The 22,413-nt window shown below is 37.3% G+C and overlaps 1 long non-coding RNA gene across 2 annotated transcripts; it reads left to right on the top strand.

The window, feature by feature from the left end:
* Positions 1-4,358: 4,358 nt before the first annotated feature.
* Positions 4,359-16,841, top strand: LOC127650271 (uncharacterized). Of its 2 annotated transcripts, none has more exons than XR_007971419.1 (3): positions 4,359-7,286; positions 7,575-7,690; positions 16,215-16,841. It is a non-coding gene; the product is annotated as an uncharacterized LOC127650271 (long non-coding RNA). The 2 variants fall into 2 exon arrangements; XR_007971418.1 differs by having other exon boundaries at positions 15,812-16,841.
* Positions 16,842-22,413: the final 5,572 nt, after the last annotated feature.

Below are 22,413 nucleotides of genomic sequence, written 5' to 3'. Positions count from 1 at the left end.
ATTACCCAGTCCTCAAATAAATGACTTTTCTTTACAAAATTTGCCAGGAATGTAAGGAATAGTTCACACCAAAATGTTAATGCTCTCATCATTTACTCACCCTCATGCCATCCCAAATATATGGCAGAATATTTCAGCTCTGTAGGTCCATACAATACAAGTGAATGGTGACCAGAGCTTTGAAGGTCCAAATGTCACATAAAGGCAGCATAAAAGTAATTCATACAACTCCAATGGTTTAATCAATGTCTTCTGAAGCGATCCAATCGGTTTTGGGTGAGAGAAAAACAAAATACAACTCCTTTTTCACTGTACATCTTGCCATTGCGGTCTCTAGGCACAATCATGATTTCAAGTTTGTTTACAGTTCTTAGTGCTTGAAGCATGCACAGAGCCAAAGCCTGCATTCCAAATGGGATAAATCACCCTCTGAAGGGCACTTTGAAGGGAGAACATTCATGATAGTCATGCTGTATGATCACTTCAAACAGAATTTCCAATAAAAATGACTTGAAAATTGAGTTCTAAATGACACTTATTTTTGAGCCCCACACCTTTCAACCATCAAAAGATCTCACATTGGAGGGTAAAGTCTTCGAAGGGAGTAGGCCATAAGGTCTTTTTAGCAAGTCAGTTTATTTGGCAGCCACCTTTGAAATACTCTTGGGCAACTATTTTTCTATGAATACAAGCGGTATGCCAGGGCAGCTCCCATCTACCTGAATGGGGAAAGACCAAAATCTCCTAAACGGTTTGTCAAACTATACGATCAAAGAAAATATTTCAAATCAGCAGCAGAATCTGACAACACTGGTGTTATGTTAAAAAACAAAAATTTCCCGGCTTGTATTGCTAATGCGTGTTCTCTAATCGATTGAGAGGCGATGTCTGTATCTAAAAGATCATTGGCTCTTTTACCTGTAAGGTGGGACTTCCTTTCTACATCCGTTGACCGTTCCAATTTCTCCCATTCATTTTAATAGAAGTGACCCGTCTCTGCTGAATGGCGGTACAGGATGTGTGAGTAAGTTGAAATCATGATCCCCATTTATAGTGAAAAAGGAGTTATTTTTGTCTGTTCTCACCCAAAACCAAATCAATCACTTCAGAATTCGTTAATTTAACCACTGAAGTCATATGGATTACTTTTATGATGCCTTTATGTGATATTTGGACCTCCAAAGTTCTGGTTATCACTCACTTGTATTGTATGGACCTACAGAGCTGAAATATTCTTCTAAAAATCTTCATTTGTGTTCTGCAGAAGAAAGAAAGTCATACACATGTCATGAGGGTGATTTAAATGATGAGAGAATTTTCATTTTTGGGTGAATTATCTCTATTCATTTTCAAATGATCATCTTACTTATTTACCTCATTTTAATTGGGAAAAAAAACCTCACTTTTAATATTTATTCATTTTACTAAGATGGTGCAATAGCCATTTTTGACCATTTATTTGAGACTTTTTAGTTTATTTGTCTCTGTGTGAGTTTATAAAATAATTTAATAAGATAAAAAAAAATATTTTACTGTTTTAAAAGCTATTCTTAATGACCAATTTAAGTGCTCTAAAAATATTTCACATCATTAATTAGTTAATTTTATCCCTACATCTGCTACTGTTGTGCCTGGTAGTTTGTTAGTCAGTGAATAAATACATGTACAGTGGGTACGGAAAGTATTCAGACCCCCTTAAATTTTTCACTCTTTGTTATATTGCAGCCATTTGCTAAAATCATTTGTTCATTTTTTTTCCTCATTATTGTACACACAGCACCCCATATTGACAGAAAAACACAGAATTGTTGACATTTTTGCACATTTATTAAAAAGGAAAAACTGAAATATCACATGGTCCTAAGTATTCAGACCCTTTGCTGTGACACTCATATATTTAACTCAGGTGCTGTCCATTTCTTCTGATCATCCTTGAGACGGTTCTACACCTTCAATTGAGTCCAGCTGTGTTTGATTATACTGATTGGACTTGATTAGGAAAGCCACACACCTGTCTATATAAGACCTTACAGCTCACAGTGTATGTCAGAGCAAATGAGAATCATGAGGTCAAAGGAACTGCCTGAAGAGCTCAGAGACAGAATTGTGGCAAGGCACAGATCTGGCCAAGGTTACAAAAAAATTTCTGCTGCCCTTAAGGTTCATAAGAGCACAGTGGCCTCCATAATCCTTAAATGGAAGACGTTTGGGACGACCAGAACCCTTCCTACAGCTGGCCGTCCGGCCAAACTGAGCTATCGGGGGAGAAGAGCCTTGGTGAGAGAGGTAAAGAACCCAAAGATCACTGTGGCTGAGCTCCAGAGATGCAGTCGGGAGATGGGAGAAAGTTGTAGTAAGTCAACCATCACTGCAGCCATCCACCAGTCGGGGTTTTATGGCAGAGTGGCCCGACGGAAGCCTCTCCTCAGTGCAAGACAAATGAAAGCCCGCATGGACTCCAAGATGGTGATAAATAAGATTCTCTGGTCTGATGAGACCAAGACAGAACTTTTTGGCCTTAATTCTAAGTGGTATGTGTGGAGAAAACCAGGCACTGCTCATCACCTGTCCAATACAGTCTCAACAGTGAAGCATGGTGGTGGCAGCATCATGCTGTGGGGGTGTTTTTCAGCTGCAGGGACAGGACGACTGGTTGCAATCGAGGGAAAGATGAATGCGGCCAAGTACAGTGATATCCTGGACAAAAACCTTCTCCAGAGTGCTCTGGACCTCAGACTGGGCCGAAGGTTCACCTTCCAACAAGACAATGACCCTAAGCACACCGCTAAAATAATGGAGTGGCTTCACAACAACTCCATGACTGTTCTTGAATGGCCCAGCCAGAGCCCTGACTTAAACCCAATTGAGCATCTCTGGAGAGACCTGAAAATGGCTGTCCACCAACGTTTACCATCCAACCTGACAGAACTGGAGAGGATCTGCAAGGAGGAATGGCAGAGGATACCCAAATCCAGATGTGAAAAACTTGTTTCATCTTTCCCAAAAAGACTCATGGCTGTATTAGGTCAAAAGGGTGCTTCTACTAAATACTGAACAAAGGGTCTGAATACTTAGGACCATGTGATATTTCAGTTTTTCTTTTTTAATAAATGTGCAAAAATGTCAACAATTCTGTGTTTTTCTGTCAATATGGGGTGCTGTGTGTACAATAATGAGGAAAAAAAAATGAACTTAAATGATTTTAGCAAATGGCTGCAATATAACAAAGAGTGGAAAAATTTAAGGGGGTCTGAATACTTTCCATACCCACTGTATCTGAATGCATAGACATGAAGACTCACTGCTCTCATGGTAAAGTTTTCACCACTTCATGAAGTTCTGGGTTCTAATCCGTCCTAATGTAACTTTTTATTTTAATAAACCAAGATTACATCTTCACGTCAGTAGATGAATATCATGAATCCAGACACATTTGCTTACTTTTTCTTTGCGGTTTAACTGGACAAGAGCACGAGCTGTGAAACATGCATGCACGAGAGAACAATTGCAGCTGTCACCCTCTCACACATTGTCATTTAAAACAGCCACAACGAGCACTTGTCATAACGCAAGAAATCCGCTTTCAACTGGCATTTCAAATAATCACGTTATTCTCTACTTTTGACGTCAAATCGTGAAGAGGCCTGCTCTCAGCATGTGCACACATTGGATGAGCCGATAAAGGAACGCGGTTTATTGTGTTTACATGACAACACGCGTTGTCAGCTTATTAAGCATAATCGATGTAAGAACGTGCAGGTACATGTACTCATTGTTAAAACTTTTGGGAATGAGGTCTCTCAATTTGTGAGTAAAAAAATTTAACAATTAATAATAAAGATCCCGACCTTTCTTTTATAACAAATGTCTTAATTATTTCTGAAAGAGATGTTATATGTAAGATTAAATGGTTGGAAAATAAATCCAGCTTCAATTAATTTCTGATAGAATTGCAGTGTTATCATAAGATGATAAAGGTATGTAAAATTAGTAAAGAAAAAACATTTATTAACATTTTTGATATGTAAAACTTAACATGTATGATTTTTGTCTTTAAAAACCCATTTTATTCCTTTAGCTTTTTTGAACATGATTACCATGTTTGCTGTTTCAATAATACAATTGAAATAGAGGGGTTTTAGATTTAGGCACTAATTCGGATGAATTCAAAATGCTGCAGACAGTCGGTCGGAACTGTGTGTGTCACCAGGCAGTTTCCAAGTTCTTTCAATGAGTGTTAGATAAATTTGTAATTCAATGTATTTAATTGATTTTCTTGATCTGCAATCCCCGTCTCGATGCGGCTCAGCTGAGGGAAGAAAGAAATGACACAGAGAACCAAATATCAAATCCTTCTTCAACGTTTATTAGTACAGCACTTCATTATATGGTCCAGCAAAACAACATTCCCCTGGACTAACCAATAGAAACATTCTTTACCTTAGCTGGACATGACATACATGTTTGATATGAAATACGTTAGTTCTTAGGACAGAGAGTATAGATAATAGAAACACATTTCTATAGATTGCAGTTTACCAAACAGGAAACAGCTTGCAACGCATCAACTGTGTCTTGTAACAGCCAAGTACACTATACTGACAAGAGAATAATTTGTTGAGAACCCTTATTATTTTACAATGAGTTTACTGAAATTCACTTTGTTGGGCATACATGTGTGGTTCTGTAACAAATTAACACTTAAATAAACTTAGTACACATTCTTATTCACAACATAAATACCCAATTGAATATATAACAATACCCTTTATGTCTACATTGACTACCAGAACAAATGGTAAAGTAAAGTAATAAAATAATAATAATAATAATGAAATAAAGTTGGTAAATGACACTGTTGGGTTGTTATTCTTCATATGCCCACAGGGTGGCGCCACTAAACCGTAAATAGCGTCTATCTGAACATCAGTAGACGTGAACGTTGTGCAACCAACTGACCATTACGAAATTGCATGTAATCATCATTAAATAATAAATAATAGTGTGCAATACAGATTCAAACATACAGCGAAGCACAGTCCTCAGACACTCATAACATTCTAGATTGAATATTAATGAAGTTGGAAGGTCGCTAGTTTAATACTATGATGCATCAGATCAAACAACTGATTAAGAACAGAAAGTCCACTTGCACTTACTTTATATGCACGTACACAATATTCCAAGGGAAAACTCAAAAGTACTGCCAAAGAACAGTAATTAAACTAACTAGAGTGAAGTTAGAGAACTGTTCACTCTAACTTGCTATATTGCGTCTGCTCAACGCTCACGTTGTGTTCTCGCTTCAGGGATGTGAGGCTGCAGTAACATCAAGCAATCTGATTGGTCAGAATTCTCCATCACGTCTGAGTATAACTGGGCCTTTTGAACAAATAATAATTAAAAAAGTTACAGAGCTAATGATAAACTTACATTTGTATTAGTTAATATCAGGCAATGCATCCAAGTTCCTGCATTTCATGATAATAAACCCGTCTAGCAAAACATTCTGGCAAACATCTGGCAATGGGGTGCATTTATGGTTGGAGATATCAAGTCGAAATATAGCTGCAAGCAGTGATGACGGGCCCAAGCACAACTGTGGTCCAGTTCCACCTAGTGGCTTTCGGAAAACAATGGGTGGACACATGCATTTGGCATTATTCTAAACAATTTTGAAGCAATTTGAGTAAAAAATAAGAGGACTATTTTAAAGTCTGTTATAAGAGCCACACTTCCTGCTGCCAGGTGGTGGCGCTATATACATTTTTTATCTAAATCTCACATTGCACACAGAAGATATGAGACACTTCCTGTTTCCCATTTTTCACCATTTATTTAATACCTCACCATTGCAACACCGATATATCAAAATCTATTAGCAATTTAGCACCTTCAATGTCTTGGCAGAATGTCATCTAAATGTGGTGACAGTCTCATGAATCACCTAGAAAGAGTATTTAAAAGTTCAGAGAATTCAGATAATCCATCCATCCGTTCGTCCATCTGTCATTTTTAATTGTTAATTTACATTTTGTTTTGCTATCTGAGTCATTTACCTTTTTTATTTAAACATAAAATGGCTTTAAATTAAATTAACAAATGTAATTCAAGTAATTAGGTGTTGATTTTAATTTAATATGAGCAGAGTAGTCATTTTGGCTTGTAATTTCATTGCAATTCTGTGGCAATAGGTTTCAATTTATTTTATTGTTGCATTATTTCTCTGTTCACTGTCAAAATAAATTAAGTACATTAACTTTGAGTCTGCATTCGTTATTTATACACACACCAGTTAAATACCCTCTAAATGAATAGACATAAATTAGGTTAGAATACTGCATGTCCACCCATAGAATAATTATTAAAACTAAAATTACCAACTGGTTACTAACAAACAACTGCTGATCCACAACGTTGCCACACCGTGGTCATGACGGACTGGCACCGTTCCAAAGTTATGTTGTGGCAATGAATACAGGAATTTCACTTTTCCTGTTGTCACAATGTAATCAGTTACATTGCCATGATATTTTTTCATCAAATTACAGTGCAGTTAGGAAATGGCTATGTAATTTGGCTAGCTGGGATTACAAAATGACTGAATTTGCTTGTCTCAAATTTTGCGATGCACTTCGCTCCATTCTTTTAAATGCAATTACATGTAAATATTTTCATGCATAATTACTGAATATGCAGTTAGCAACCAAAAAACAAATGCACAGAAAAATACCATACATTTATGTGAACCTGTGGGTACTGATAGACACTTAATTATGCATGTATTAAAATGTTCTGCCTCAGAGATTGCAAGAAAACTTATCTAAGGTTAAAATAGACGTACAATAAATCTGTAAACTAAAAACACAAATGAGGATTCAATAAGTAGGCCTGTTGCCATTATTACATTGTCTGATATTTAAATCTAGTATATGTCCACATACGAACAAATACAATTAGAGTTCATATATTCAAGTGTATTCATTTAAATTCCACAAGTATTTCATTTTTCTTTACATATATGAAAATTGTCTTTTTTGTCATATTGTCTTATTCTTTATGTTGCATATATCTATATATGACAAACTTTCTTGAGGAGTTGGATGTCCTGCTGTCCTCCTTCCCAGAGGATGGTAGGACACTTGTGGTTCTTGGCGATTTCAACATACACCAAAACAAGCCCCAGGCCACTGAACTGAATGCTCTTCTGGCTTCATTTGACTTGGAAAGTCTACACACCACAGCAACTCACAGATCGGGCAACCAGCTGGACATCATTTTTACACGTAACTGTACCAACTCAAATATTCTTTTTACTCCTTTACATGTCTCTGATCACTACATTGTTCAATGCAACATGGCTCTCCCATCTACAGTACATTAAAACAGACTCCACCTTTGGATTCCTTTCGTTGTAATCACCATTCTCTTTCACCCACACGCCTTTCCACTGATGTCTCTACCTCTCTTCCGACAATAAATGTATTTTCCACCCTTGATGTAAACAATGCCACAGACACACTAAACTCTACTTTAAAAACCTGTCTAGACAACATCTGTCCTCTCTCTTCTAGGCCAGCATGTACTACACCACCCAGCCCCTGGCTATCTGACGCCATTCGTAAACATCAGACTGACCTCAGGGCAGCTGAGAGGAGATGGTGGAAATGTAAAGATCCAGCAGATCTAGGTTAGTATCAGTCTCTGCTTGCAACTTTTTCAGATAATGTTCAATCTGCAAAAACGTCCTACTACCACAACAAGATCAACAGCACCACAGACACTTGCAGCTTGTTCAGAACATTCAACACACTTCTCTGTCCTCCACCACCTGACACATCACTGACAGCAGATGTCTTCGCCACATTTGTTCTAATGAGGTTACAACCAGGCACGTGCACACATAGACATCAAAGGGGCTTGAGCACCTGCCCTTTTTCTTCCTCGAGAGAAAGTGCCCTTTTTTCTGGGGTGTTTTTTTAATTTTTTTTTATAAATAAATTAATATATATATTCCTGTTGGCGCACAGCTTCCCTGTCAAACAAATATATTTATTAAATAAAAAATCAAAACATCAGGTCGGTAGATGAGATTTTGCCGATACCCGCCCTCCCTCCCTCCCTCCGCGTTGTGTACAGTGCCTCGACTTTACAGCTAATTAACCAAAAGCAAATATAGTTAACTTGTGTCTTGCTAACATTCATGACTCATGAGCTACTAGCTAATGTAATAGGTTAGCTAAAGTCTAGCTAAGGCAATATATCATGGCCATACAGGCCAATATACTGTACTTATTGGAGACATTACAGGTGAATACAGTCAAATTTGTGTTTAATAACGTCATCACAATCGCCACATTGATATGCAAATTAGGTGGTCGCATATGCTCCCGAAATGTCATCTGGGCATCCTCAAAATATATTTGGGAGCATCTGTGCGAAAGCAAATAATTGTTGGGACACAACCGGTTTTCATTTCTCTACAAAATATTTGCTAATTACTGCACTATGTGCCTGCTGTGAGCTGATAGAGTGACCAGTCATCCGCTACATTCAACATTTCATAACCAATTTAACTTAACATTCTTGATCTTTACATTCTTAAATCTAATGCAGATTTTGGATTGGTTAATATTAGCCGTCAATCACTCCTTTTCACCTTGCTCCATGTCACATGACAGGGAGCTAACTAGCATGCAAAATGTTAAGAGCTGAAGAGAGAAGATGAATACAACACTGAGAGATTTCTTTTGTAAGCCGCCTAAAGTTACAGCTAATGTAACTCCTGAAGTTGGTGATGGCGATCATGTGGTGAATTTGGATCCACCAGCAGAAAAGAAGGCTTACAGTTTTTGGAGTGAGTGGCTGAAAGACTTAGAGTGTCTCCGCTATAAAAAAGGCTCACTGTAAAGTCTGTGTGACAGAGGTTGCAGGTAACACTGCCTTCGCCACTGAATCCACAAATTATTATTATTATTTTTTTTTTTTTTGCCTGTTTTTTTTTTTTATATAGTTTTATTTTCAGTTATGATACATGAAACAAAACATATATACATAACATTACAATTGTCATTTTTCTTTTACATAATCAGACCTCACTAATTTGGCTGTACTAATCATTAATATAAAATCTAAAATGTAAGGAATGTAATTGCAATTAATTTGCAATAAGAGAAAGGGTCCCCAAATTTTTCCAAAAGTTTTCGGTGATTTCCTAACATTGAAAAGTATTTTCTCAGGGGTGCAATATGAAATGAGTTCATTGATCCATTGTTTTCTTGATGGAGAATGAGTCGACTTCCAGTTCACTAATATACATTTTTTCCCCGCAGTTCCTGCCAATAGTGTGAAGTACTTTTCATGATGAGAGGAATCTAATAAATCAGTATCCCCTAATATCCAAATTCTAGGATCATTACTAATTGGGATACCTATAACCTTTGAAGATATATCAATTATATATTCCCAAAAGTCATTAAAAATAGGACAATTCCAAAGCATATGGAGTAAGTCGCCTTCAGACCTTTTACACCTTTGACATTTTGCAGATATTTCAGTATTTAACATGTGAAGTTTCTGAGGAGTATAATATGTTCGATGCAGAATATTAAATTTTAAAATAGATATTTTAAGATATTAAAATAGTTTGCATTCTTTCCATAACACATTCCCACTCCACCAGATCATATGCACAGTCAAGATCTCTTTCCCACCTCTGCTTCAAGATTACGTTGTCAAATGGTTTAAAATTATTTGTTAATGTGCTGTATCCTACAGAAGCAATACCTTTTGGGGAGGACACAATCTTGTTAAAAATAACATTTTCAAACGGCGACAGTGTTGGAATTTTAGGAAATGTCTGGGGGGTGACCTCTTTGACCCAATGCCTGACTTGCAAATATTTGAAGAAATGATGTTTGGGGATTATATATTTCTGGGATAACAATTCAAAGCTCATTAAAGAGTTATTGGCATACAAGTCGTTCAGTGTCTTTATACCTTTACTCGCCCATGCTTTTAGGGTACTATCAGCAATACCAAGAGGTATAATAGGGTTTTCACAAAGGGGTAAATGCCTAAGTGGAGCAATACTAAGGCTGCATAGATTATGCGATTCCATCCATGCAGTAAATGTATGAAGTATTAATGGATTTTTAGTGAATGTAGACAAACATTTTTTTTGACCCCAAAAAAGGAATTACTTTTAGTGGGATGGAACCCATCTCCCACTGTTCTATCACTGTCCAGTTAGTATCAACCTTATCAGGATGCAACCAGATCCATATAGGCCGAAACTGCGAAGTTAGGTAGTAGTGTCTAAAATTGGGAAGGTTTAGCCCACCTTTCTTATACGGTGCTTGAATTTAAGAAGTTTTACTCTAGGGTTATTGCCTTTCCACAGAAAGCCAGAAAGCGCTTTATCTAGTTCCTTAAAATAAGACTTGGGGATATTCAAGGGGAGAAATGTATACATATATTTAGGTAAAATTATCATTTTTATAACATTGACTCATTGATTAATGATAAGGGTAATTCTTTCCATTTTAGCATATCATCTTTCACTCTTTCTAGAAGTATGGAGTAATTTTTTTTTAACATGTCGTCATGTGTTAAATCAATCTGAATACCTAAATATTTAAACCCATTAGTGCACAGTGTTAGTGGTGTAACCATATATTTTAACTCATCTGGTATATTAATAGGAAATGCTTCACTCTTGTCATAATTCAATTTATAGCCAGATATATCACTGTATTCCTCAAATACACGTAATAAGGGGGGGATAGAGAATTGTGGATTGGTCAGGTATATCAACAGGTCATCAGCATAAAGAGATAATTTGTGTTCATTAGTACCAATTTTAATTCCCTTTATTACAGTATGGGACCTTATTGCAATAGCGAGAGGTTCAACAGCCTGGGCAAATAATAAGGGAGATACAGGGCAGCCTTGCCTACAACCTCTAGATAATGCAAAGGTGCTTGACATAATACCATTGGTGTATATTTGTGCTTTAGGGGAATTAAAAATAGTTTTTAAATATCCAATGAACTTGGACCCAAAGCCCATAGTTTCTATGGTTGCAAAAAGAAAAGTAGGCTCAATTCTGTCAAAAGCCTTTTCGGCATCCATAGACAGAATAAACATTGATAATTTCTGCTTTTGAGCAATATCAATTATATGTAATAGCCTTCTAATATTATCGGAGCCTTGTCTATTCTTAACGAATCCTGTCTGATCTGGATGTATTATTTTTGTTATAACAGTTTCTAGTCTTAGGGCAAGCAATTTGGTCAAAACTATATAATCAGCATTAAGAAGACTTAACGGCCTATAAGACCCACATTTTTGCCTATCTTTCCCTGGTTTAGGAAGTAGTGTTATTGTTGCCAATTCCAGGGAGTGTGAAAGTGAGCCTCTCTCAAGTGATTCTTTAATCATGTTTGTAAAAGGGGTTAATAATATATTTGAAAACGACTTAAAATACTCAATCGGGAAACCGTCTGGTCCAGGGGCCTTGTTATTTTCCAAAGCATTAATGGCTTTAAGTACCTTATTCTCAGTTATGTCTGAATTCAATAGTTTATTATCTTCATCATCAATCTTAGGTACCTGTATTTTATTTAAAAAAGATTTAGTATCAACATTTCCCTGACCGTGATCAGTTTTGTACAAAGTTTCATAAAAGTCCTTAAATAAAGTATTCATTTCTTTAGGGTCTTTTATCTATCTTCCGTCATTTGATTGTATCATGTGAATATACAGATCTGATTCTTCTTTTTTAATTTGCCATGACAATAATCTGCTAGTCTTATCTCCAAATTCGTAGTAATGATATTTTGTTCTTGCCATAATAGACTCAACCTTCTGGGTGCACGTCATTATATAATACCCGTTTTTGAGTAAGTTGTGTCAAACATTCTTCATTATTAGTCAATGAATGCTCTAATTCCAATGATCATATGTCTTTTTCTAACTCTGTTAAAACAGCTCTCTTTTCTTTTTGTTTATATGCCCCGTATGAGAGAATATGTCCTCTCATAAATGCTTTAAGTGCCTCCCATATAATTGAATGTGAGGCTGAATTAGCATTAGCCTTAAGAAAAATTTGAATTTGAGTTGTCATAAACTGGATAAAGTCTGGGTCTTTCAGCATACAAGTTCTAAATCTCCAGTTTTTAGAGTAGGGTAAAGCCATTGTTGGTTCCCACGTAAGCTTGACAGGGTTGTGGTCAGAGATGGATGCAGGAAGGAAAATACAGTCCTTCACTTGGTAAGCTATTGATTGTGATGCTAAGAAGAAATCTATTCTTGAGTAAACATTATGTACATTTGAATAAAATGAGTAATCAGTTTGGTCTGGATAGAGATTGCGCCATACATCATACAGCCCCAAGTCAGTTATTCCCTGACTCAAAATAGCTGCTGCTTTTGATTTAGGAGATTTTTTTGAGGATCTATCCTTAAGAGGATCTAGAACTAGATTAAAGTCACCTCCAAGAATACAGTTGCCCTTAACAGTAGCTAATCTTAATAGTAATTTACTAAAAAAGTCTGGATCATCATGGTTTGGACCATAGACATTTACCAAGGTTATATGTTCCCTGTTTAACTCACATTCAACGATTACATATCTCCCAGTATTATCAGAGTGTGTATTAATCAAGTTAAATTGTATTTTTTTGTGAATTAATAATGCTACACCTTGACTACTAGATGAGAATGATGACCTGAACAACCCATTCTCTCCTAAGTTTTCTATGCTCCTGATCTGTAAGATGAGTCTCCTGAATAAAAGCTATATCAGTGTTTACCCTTTTCAAATATGAAAGCACCTTCTTTCTTTTAACTGGATTATTTAAACCCCTAACATTCCATGATACACAATTTAAAGTACTAGCCATTCGACGTGAGCTTTAAAGTAACCGTGTCGGTCTCCATTAACATAATGTGAAATGTAGTACATCTTGCTGCGTGAAAAATAAAAAACAAAACAAAAGTCACCCAAGCTAACATTTTTACTCAAAAAAAAAAGAAAAGAAAAAAGGCAAATTAGATAGCCTTATTAAAACCCTTTGCTTTGCTACTGAATTTGTAGCTGACACTGACGAGCCATATATTCACCTATGATGTATCAACACTCCACCTCCAAAAATAAATGAATTAAATAGAAGTGTATATCGTTCAGTATCCTCTATTATCATTAAACTTATTGAATCAATTAACAAACTTAAATTCAAAGGACTTATTACACTAGACTAGCTGAGCAGTCAACACAACAGAGGTAAAATTGTAATCTAGCAACATTGAGTGATGTTATTTGTTATGACCTTCTGTCGACGAAATTAAAGAAGAAGAAAAAAAAAGTATTCTTAACTCACATGGCATGGGATTTTTATATGAAGGCCATTAGAGAATAGCATCTCAGTTCTCACTCAGGAGTAGAAGCTTCTGTGTCCTTGCTTTGTGAATCAATAAAGTTCTTAACCTCAGATGGCGTGGAGAAGATCTTGGCTTTACCCTTGTGCAGGATCCGAAGCTTGGAAGGGTATACGAAGGAGTACTCGATTTCCCGATCTCTCAACATTCGCTTCACCCCCGTGTAAGCTTTCCGATCATTCAGCAGCTCCGCGCTAAAATCAGGGAAAATCAGTTTTCAAAGTATACCTCTTTACGTTCTCTCGCCAATTGAAGGATTCTCTGCTTCTCTCTGAAGTTCAGGAGTTTTGCCACGATTATCCTTGGAGTCGTTCTGTTCGATGAAATATTTCCCGTTCTGTGCGCCCTCTCAATTGTCGGAGGAGATGGAAAGTTTTCGGCGCCAAGCATCTCTGGAATAATGCGTTCTAGAAACGAAACCATATTGCCTCCCTCAGACTTTTCCGGCAAGTTAACAATACGAATGTTAGATCAACTGCTTCTGTTCTCCAGGTCTTGCACTTTATCTATAAAGTAGGAGACATCTTTCTCCAAGCAACTGACTGTCGAACGAGTGTCTCTCAAGTCGTCCTCTGTGACGCTTACTCTAGTTTCGACCTCGACCATCTGTTCAGATAATGTTGTCATAAAGGTTTCGATACGGGTCAGTTTGACCTGAATGTCAATGGTCATCCTGTCAATTTTTTTGCTAATGTCCTCTTTGCTGGATTTGATCTCCTTCCACAGAGTCTGTAGTGATATTTCACCTTCCACATCTTCGGCCATGGTTAGCGTGTCGAGGTCGTTAGTTTCGGCAGCGTTGCTAATTGTTCGTGTTTTATGTCCTTTTCGGCGTAAATTGTGTTCTGCCATAAACAATAATGGTTCTCCAGATACTTAATAGACTCAAATTTCTTCCAGTTAGGGAGATTAATGAAGGATTTTCGATGAATAGTATAGCTAATCAGAGGAGCTCACTAAAGCACGTCTATCCTCACCGCCTGCATCACTTGGCCCCGAATCCACACATTTTAAGCGCAAGAGCTTAATTAAACACGGGGAGAGTGCCAAGCACAAGAAATGCCAAAATCAGTGTGTGCCAAAGAATTCAGGATCAGGTTCGATTGTTGAAGCTTTTAATCACCAAGATGCTGCCGGACATTCCGCTCAATTGGCAGAGCTGAACGTGAAATTTAACACCGCTATAGAAGAGCTCACCTTTACTAAATTTAAACCCATGTTGCAGCTCATGAAAATAAACAGTGTTAAAATCTACATGACGTATGCAAATGACAAGTCATGTGCCAACATCATCGGTGTGATAGTAGATACCATCCGCGAGAACACCGCAGATAAATTATCGTCAGCTCAGTACATCTCAATCATCAATGATGGAGACACCGAAATGCCTGTCAAGTATTGACAGGCATTTCGGTGTGATGGTGTGTGATGGTGTATGTCCGCATCCTGCTTGATGGACAGCCCACAAATATCCTCGTCGGACATGTTGAGGTGGAACACACCAATGCTGATGGTGAGGATGTTTTTAAAAAAAAATACATAGCCTATTTAGTTTTATATAGTAACACGTTGATTTACCTGCAGTAATCAATGGCAATATATTAGCCTACTATATTAAGGTCACTTGTAATATCACAATTAGTCAGTGTCTTACTGAACGTGTATGTTCGTTTTTCTATTCTAATTGGATTTATTTGGTAAATGTAATTGTTAAATTATTCATGATATTAGCCTTGTTTAAACAGCATTTAACCAGTGGGAATTATTTTAGGAATCTATGCAGCCACCAAGTCAAACGAAATCTGTTAATATATATTGCATGAGTGTGATGGAATTCAAATAAATTGATAAGGAAGTCAGAGTTGTGTTAATATTTTGTATGTTTTGTTTAAAAAAAATTTTTTACTAAATAATTATGCAAAGTGCCCTTTTTTTCCACTTGAGCCCCTGCCCCCAAAAATGTCTGTGCACGTCCCTGGTTACAACCATCAGCAATACATTCTCAGCACCTCACACTGTCAAAGAACCGTCTCCTGTATGCAACTCCTCTGTCTCTATGTTCTCTCCTCTGACTAACACTGAGGTCTCTAAACTCCTCTCCAACCACCCCACCACCTGTTCCCTTGAACCCATTCCTTCTCACCTTCTCCAGGCTATCTCTCCGTCCATCCTATCTGCACTCACACACATAATTTAACCCATCTCTACTTACAGGCACTTTTCCCACTACATTTAAGCAGGCTCGAGTAACCCCACTGCTGAAGAAACCCGCACTTAACCCCACACAAAAAGAACACTACAGACCAGTCACTCTAATCCTATTTATGGCAAAAAGACTTGAATGGGCAGTTTTCAATCAAATCTCTCACAGAACACCTGCTTCAAAAGTGAACACTCCACTGAGACTGCCCTGCTGTCTGTCACTGAGACAGGCAAAAGCTGAATCCAGATCATCTGACCTGATTCTGCTGGACATTTCTGCAGTCTTCGACACAGTCAACCATCGGTTCATATTCTCCACCCTTTCTTCGCTGGGCATCACAGGAACTGTGCTTGACTGGTTTAATTCAAATCTCTCTGGTAGGTCCTTCAAGGTAGCCTGGAGAGGTGAGATGTCCAAGCCAAATCAGCTACATGCTGGGTTACCTCAGTGTTTGGTGCTTGGGCCACTTCTCTTCTCTATATACACAACATCACGTGGACCCATCATTCAGTCACATGGTTTCTCTTACCACTGCTACGCTGATGACACATAACTCTACTTGTCTTTCCAGCCCAACGACACCACAGTGACCGCTCGAATCGCTGCCTGTCTGGCAGACATCTCAGCCTGGATGAAGGAACACCACCTGCAACTTAACACAGCCAAGACCGAACTCCTTGTCTTTCCAGCCAACCCTGCTGTTGAACACAACATCACCGTGCAGCTGGATGCAACACAGTAACGCCTTCCAAAATGGTCAGAAATCTAGGGGTAACATCGATAACAAATTAAATTCTGTCATTGCAGGATCAAGATCAGAAAGAGGAGCTGGCATACAGAACATTCACAAGGTATGCTTCAGCATACCATAAATCATTTCTGCAGAGCTACGTGCCCACTAGAAGCCAGCGGTTGGCTAAGGAGCAACGCCTTGTTGTACCAATACAAAGAGGCACCAAAACACTTTCATGGACTTTCGGCTTCATCATACCACGTTGGTGGAATGACCTTCCCAACTCCATCCATGAAGCTGACTCACTTTCTGTCTTCAAAAACTGCTAAAAACACAACTTTTCCATGAGCACTTAACCAGCCAATAAAAAAAAAACTTCTTGTTGCAATTTAATCTGTTTTGAATACTATTCAGACGCTAGTGAAACTTTGTAGTATGGCACTTTTTGTACCACTGTCTCCTTAAGATGATTTGCTTATGTATAAAAGCTTTGGATAAAAGTGTCTGCCAAATGAATAAATATAAATGTAAATATCAGTAAAAACATTTATGAACATTTACTTTCAGCATACAAGGTTTTTGTGTCTCATTCGCAGCATGCAGGGTGAAGTTTAAATGCTAGCTTTGATGCATGTCTTGAAGGAAAGTTTTGAAGGATTTTGATAGTGAACGCACAATGTGGAGGATACACTACACTGTTACTATGGAGATGATACAATAGCTGCTGTGCATTTGTACATGTTGCGACTATTTAGGCTTTTCAAGAATTAGTTTTTCCGCTGCAAACATGAAGGAGATCGATGGGTTTCCCTCGGATTTACCTTTTTTTTTTTTTTTTTTTTTTAATTTGCGGGAATTATAAAAAATGGCAAGCTACCACAAATAATGCAGAGATTGGTTGAATTTGCAAGATCACAAAATTGGCAGTCTAGAAGGGATTCCTCTTTCGTCACCTTCTCGCACACATGCAGTCTGTTATGTATACTCTAAGTATGTGTAACTGTGTTCATGAGTTATCAAAAGAACGACATATAAAGTTAAAGATCAGTTTAAAATGGCAAGCAAAATAACAACAGCATGCTCATGATACACAGCGTTTGAAGTAGCACAGCAACGTTGAGCGCTTGTAAGAGATTATTTTAAATGGTCTGCTTTGATAAAAAGTAATTCTTGACGATCAATTCAAGTTCTAAAATAAATGTTTAACATAATAAAGTTGATAACTCAGTACTGATTGTATCAGTCAGCTCCAGTAAAAACTGTTAGTGGTAATTTGCTCATTGCATAAGAGGTTAAAGGTTCTAATCCGCCCATATAAAACTTTACATTATAATTAACAAAGATTGCATCTGCACCTCAGTGGATGTACGTATATCTTGAGTGGGGACACATTTGTTTGCATTTTTCTATGGGATTCGCCTGTAAAAGAGCATAAAATAAGGAACTCGCAGCAAAGAGGAGCTCTCGTCCCCCATTCTAGATTCCTCAAGTGGGTTATTCTGACTATTCGGTGCTATTTCAGCTTGGTAACTTTACAATTTTACAAAGTTACAATTTCCAAGATTTAACCATTTTATCTGAAGAAGGGCGTTACACTACAAGAAAAATATATTGGTCCAGTTCAGGATATTATTCTTTAATAATTTTGACCAAATTCTTCACACATGCAAAGGCCAAATGTCCAACCTGTTACAGGACATTCTTATCTCAATTAATAAGTGTTTTGAATGCAGTTACTGTATTTACGTTTTCCAAGAGCTAAAATGTCACTGGCTTTACCCTGCAAATGTATTTAAACAAAGTTCTCATAAACAAGCATTATCTTGAAAAAAGTTGTTGTATTTTAAAGCACAGTGTAATTTCAACACATTTCTTTTAGAATAAAAATATATTTCGATGGTTTTTTGCCCCATTTTAAATTATTTCATTTTGCCATTTCATTCCCTTCAGGTAACCACAAAGATATGCATTACATTTGTTGAACTTATTTTATTAAAATATAAAAATCACAGAGGTAACAGGGTGGACATCACGCCACTGAACAACAATATATGTCATGAAAGAAAATCAACTAATTTACCCTGCCACCCCCTGAAGAAGAAAGACACATGTCCACATCAACCATTCAAACTTAAAACATTTTCAGTCTCACATCTCACAGATAGCAGTAACAGCAAAAGTAAACTACTAAACAGTGGTGGTGGTGTAGTGGTCTAAGCACATAACTGGTAATCTGGTAATCAGAAGGATGTTGGTTTGAGCCCCACAGCCACCACCATTGTGTCCTTGAGCAAGGCACTTAACTCCAGGTTGCTCCAGGGGGATTGTCCCTGTAATAAGGGCTCTGTAAGTTGCTTTGGATAAAAGTGTCTGACAAATGCATAAAAAAAAAAAATAAACAAACCAGCATCCCATGTGTTTTTCTATGAAATTCCACACTGTCTTCTCTAGCTGGACAGACCTCTTATTTAAAGGTTGTGGCTCTTTCATCAGGCACACAATCTGCTCATCCCTGTTCCAGCTAATGTCCTCTTGTGGACTTGGCCAGAAGAACTTGTTGGTCCCATTCTAATACATGCACCCTCACATCTTTTTCCACCTCCTGGATGATTCCTGGGTAGGGTTCACCATTGTAGTTGACAATGCACCACTGCTCAATGTTTTCTTTCACGATGACCTCAGTCCGTGATGGTTCTTCGATGCAATGTGGGCTTTCTTCTTCTCCCAGGCTCACCTCCTTCAACCCATAGCATTTACAGTTGAGTGCACCTTTGTCTGCCTGACAAAGACATGTTATATCCTGGTTAAATTAAGTTATATTAACTGTTCCTGTAGAGAAACTGTTGACTTGGTGGATTTTCATTGTTCCTTTGACAGGCACAAGCGGGGGCACATCCATCATATCATGGGCTTTCCTTTCAATATCATCTTCTCCCACAAAACATTTCACAGAGGTGCCAATGTTCCTGGTACAATCCCTGTGCTTTCTCTTCTTTTCTCGACATTTTTTCTCTGTGCTCTCCTCTCTCTTTCACTGAGAATAATAAATTAATTATAAGTACCAATACATGTCCACCCTGTTATTCTGCAAAACAGTAACAGGGTGGACAGTAACAGGAGGGACATGTTATGCTAAAGTCTGCCTTTGCTACTCATGATGAACAACAAGCTAGTGCACAGTGACCACTGAGGAAGATTTTTAACCTGTTTATTAACCATATTTTCAAAATTACAAACAATTATCAGTTTCCACTACAAATGAGCATAACAGAGTGGACATGTTATGCTTTACCACATCAGTGACTCATTCTAAAACATTGAAAAACGGGCAAATTAAGGAGTGATACTTAATCTGCTTCTTGTAGATAGTTTGCCGCCAAAAGGTATTCTACTTCCTGAGAGTCATGTGATTGAAGGAACAGTCAAGAGGTATGTTCAGTTTGACTTTCCATCAGAGTAACAGGGGGGACATTCAATTCAGGGACACAACATTTTTTGAAGACTTTAAGCAATACAAATTTATTAATAAAAAAAACAAATATTTTGGTGAGGAATATTATAAATAAGAATATACAACAATATTGAAATTTTTTGAATTTGTTTGATTTTTATTACTTATATTTGTGGCTAAAGTTGTGCAAGCTTACTTGGGGACATGGCAGTTTAGCCTACTTGCACTAAAATCAGAGTGCAAGTTTTTTATTAATTAATCCTGGGTACATATTATTGTGTTCTATGGTAGAGGGGGATTAACTACGTAAAATGAGCATTTAGAAACAAATATTAGTCAATTTTTTACACCAAATATACCACATTATGTCATGGGGACTCAAATGGCACTGAATGCTAGGAATGACCCAAGTATATCACTGCGGCACATATGATGCTATCTTCTTAATACTGTATAATTAACACTTATGTTGTTTAAAATTAAAAGCAGTTCATGAGCATGTCTTTGTTATTTTGCTAGCCATCTTAAATGGATCTTTAACTTTATCTGCCGTTCTTTTGATTAACATAGTTAACTGATGAACGTAGTTACACATAGACTACGCATAATGTAGGAAAGAGGGATCCCTTCTAGACATGACCTGTAAAATCCTGGAGGGACTGAGAAGTGGTATTTTGGAAATCATTCAACGATGGATCTTGGCTGCCCTCTGTTTCTGGTACTGTGTCTGAACAATTTAATTCCCACTCAGAACTAGGTTAGACATATGGCTTTGATTTTCTAATATTTTTACATTTCAGTTTATATTTTTATAATATTTTATTTATATAAAAATGTTGTAGTAAAATTTAATTACAATAAATGTAGACTTCTATAGCTTTATTATTTCACTTTAAAAACTGCTTTCACTTGCACAATAAACTGCCATGGCAACAGAATTTAAGATATAAAATATCCTTTTACAACTTTACATTAGCAGTGCCTTGACATTTTTCTAAAGAATTTTTAAGGAATTAATGTAATTTCAAAGTCTGATAAAATTGCCTTACTTCATGGTTCCAGTTGCTGGCGCTATGACCATGACCCATAATAGCCGAATAAATGTGATCAGCCCCATTACCAAACATACTCCTGAATTTTCATCAAAATCATACAATGCACACAGAAGATATAAGGAACTTCCTGTTTCACATTTGTGCCCTTCATTTATTGCATCGCCATGTCAACACCATTCAATATATCAAAAATCAGTTTGCAATTTAGCATCTTCAGTGTCTTGGCATAATATTGCCAGTTTGGTACCAGTCACATGAATTCCCTAGTAGGACTATTCAAAAGTTCAGGGATGCAATTCAATCCAAAATATCCGACTTCCTGTTGGGTGGAGCTAATGACTGTAATTTTTTAAAATGTTGTCCAGCTTGATGAGAACAATATATGTAGCAATGTTGGTGACTGTAGAATAAACTGACCCCACCACTTTTGTCAAAATGTGGTGCTACAGAGCTGTCCAGCCACACCCATGTGTTACCTTTTGTCAAAACCCTAATGGCCAACAACTCTATATTTCTGCAAAATATATTGAAAATTCAAGAATGCCAAGTACCTCAAAACATGTGAATATACATAAAAAGGAATTATGACATTTAATGCATTGTCATGGCAACAGTATTTAAGATATCAAGAATCCCTTCACAATTTTAAATCTGCACTTTCTTGACAAAATTCTAAAAATATTTGAAGCAATTCAGGTTAACATAAGAGTGATATTTCAAAATCTGTTTAAATTGCCACACTTCCTTCTGCCAGTTGGTGGTGCTAGGACCGTGACCCACAATAGCCACATCAATGTAATCAGCCTGCAAGGCCAAAATTTGGCTCAATTTTTATGTAAATCACACAATCCACGCTGAAGATATGAGACACCTTTTTCCCATTTTTTTTTTACATTACTTTAAAGCGTCATCATGGCAACATCGTTCTATATATCATAAATCTGTTCACAATTTAGCATTGTCAATGTTTTGGCATGATGTCACCCACATTTGGTACCTGTAACAAGAAATCCCTAGGAGGATTATTTCAAATTCCAGAGCATGCATTTTTCAAACAATCCAAAATGTCTGACTTCCTGTTGGGTGGAGCTTATGACTGTCAGCACAACATTTGTCCACTTGATGAGATATTTATGTGTACAAATTTGGAGACAGTAGCTCAAATGGGATGTGCTACAGAGCCCCCAGAACATGCCCATCTTCTAGGTTGCGCTACAGACCCCTTTGCCCCCCAGCTCTAATGGCCGACGACTCTGATGTGTTTGCAAACTTTCAAGAATGTTCACGCATGTTAAGTACCCCAAAAGTACCAAAACCCTTGAAAAGAAGAATAATTTTTAAAAGAATCAATAGGGTCTCCGCACTTTCAGTGCTTGGGCCCTAATAATCCTTAGAAGAACAATGGGGTCTCCGTAATTTCAGTGCAGGGCTCTAAATAACCCACATCCTACGTTGAATGGAACACAACATAAATCGGTGGAGTTTAGGACCGCGCGGAAGTCGCTGCTTTTAGAGGGTCCTTTAACTCTGA

This window comes from Xyrauchen texanus, chromosome 10 (assembly GCF_025860055.1).
Source record: "Xyrauchen texanus isolate HMW12.3.18 chromosome 10, RBS_HiC_50CHRs, whole genome shotgun sequence".
Lineage (NCBI taxonomy): Eukaryota > Metazoa > Chordata > Actinopteri > Cypriniformes > Catostomidae > Xyrauchen > Xyrauchen texanus.
The sequence above is the reverse complement of the archived record's forward strand: the minus strand, read 5'-3'. Positions and strand labels throughout refer to the sequence as shown.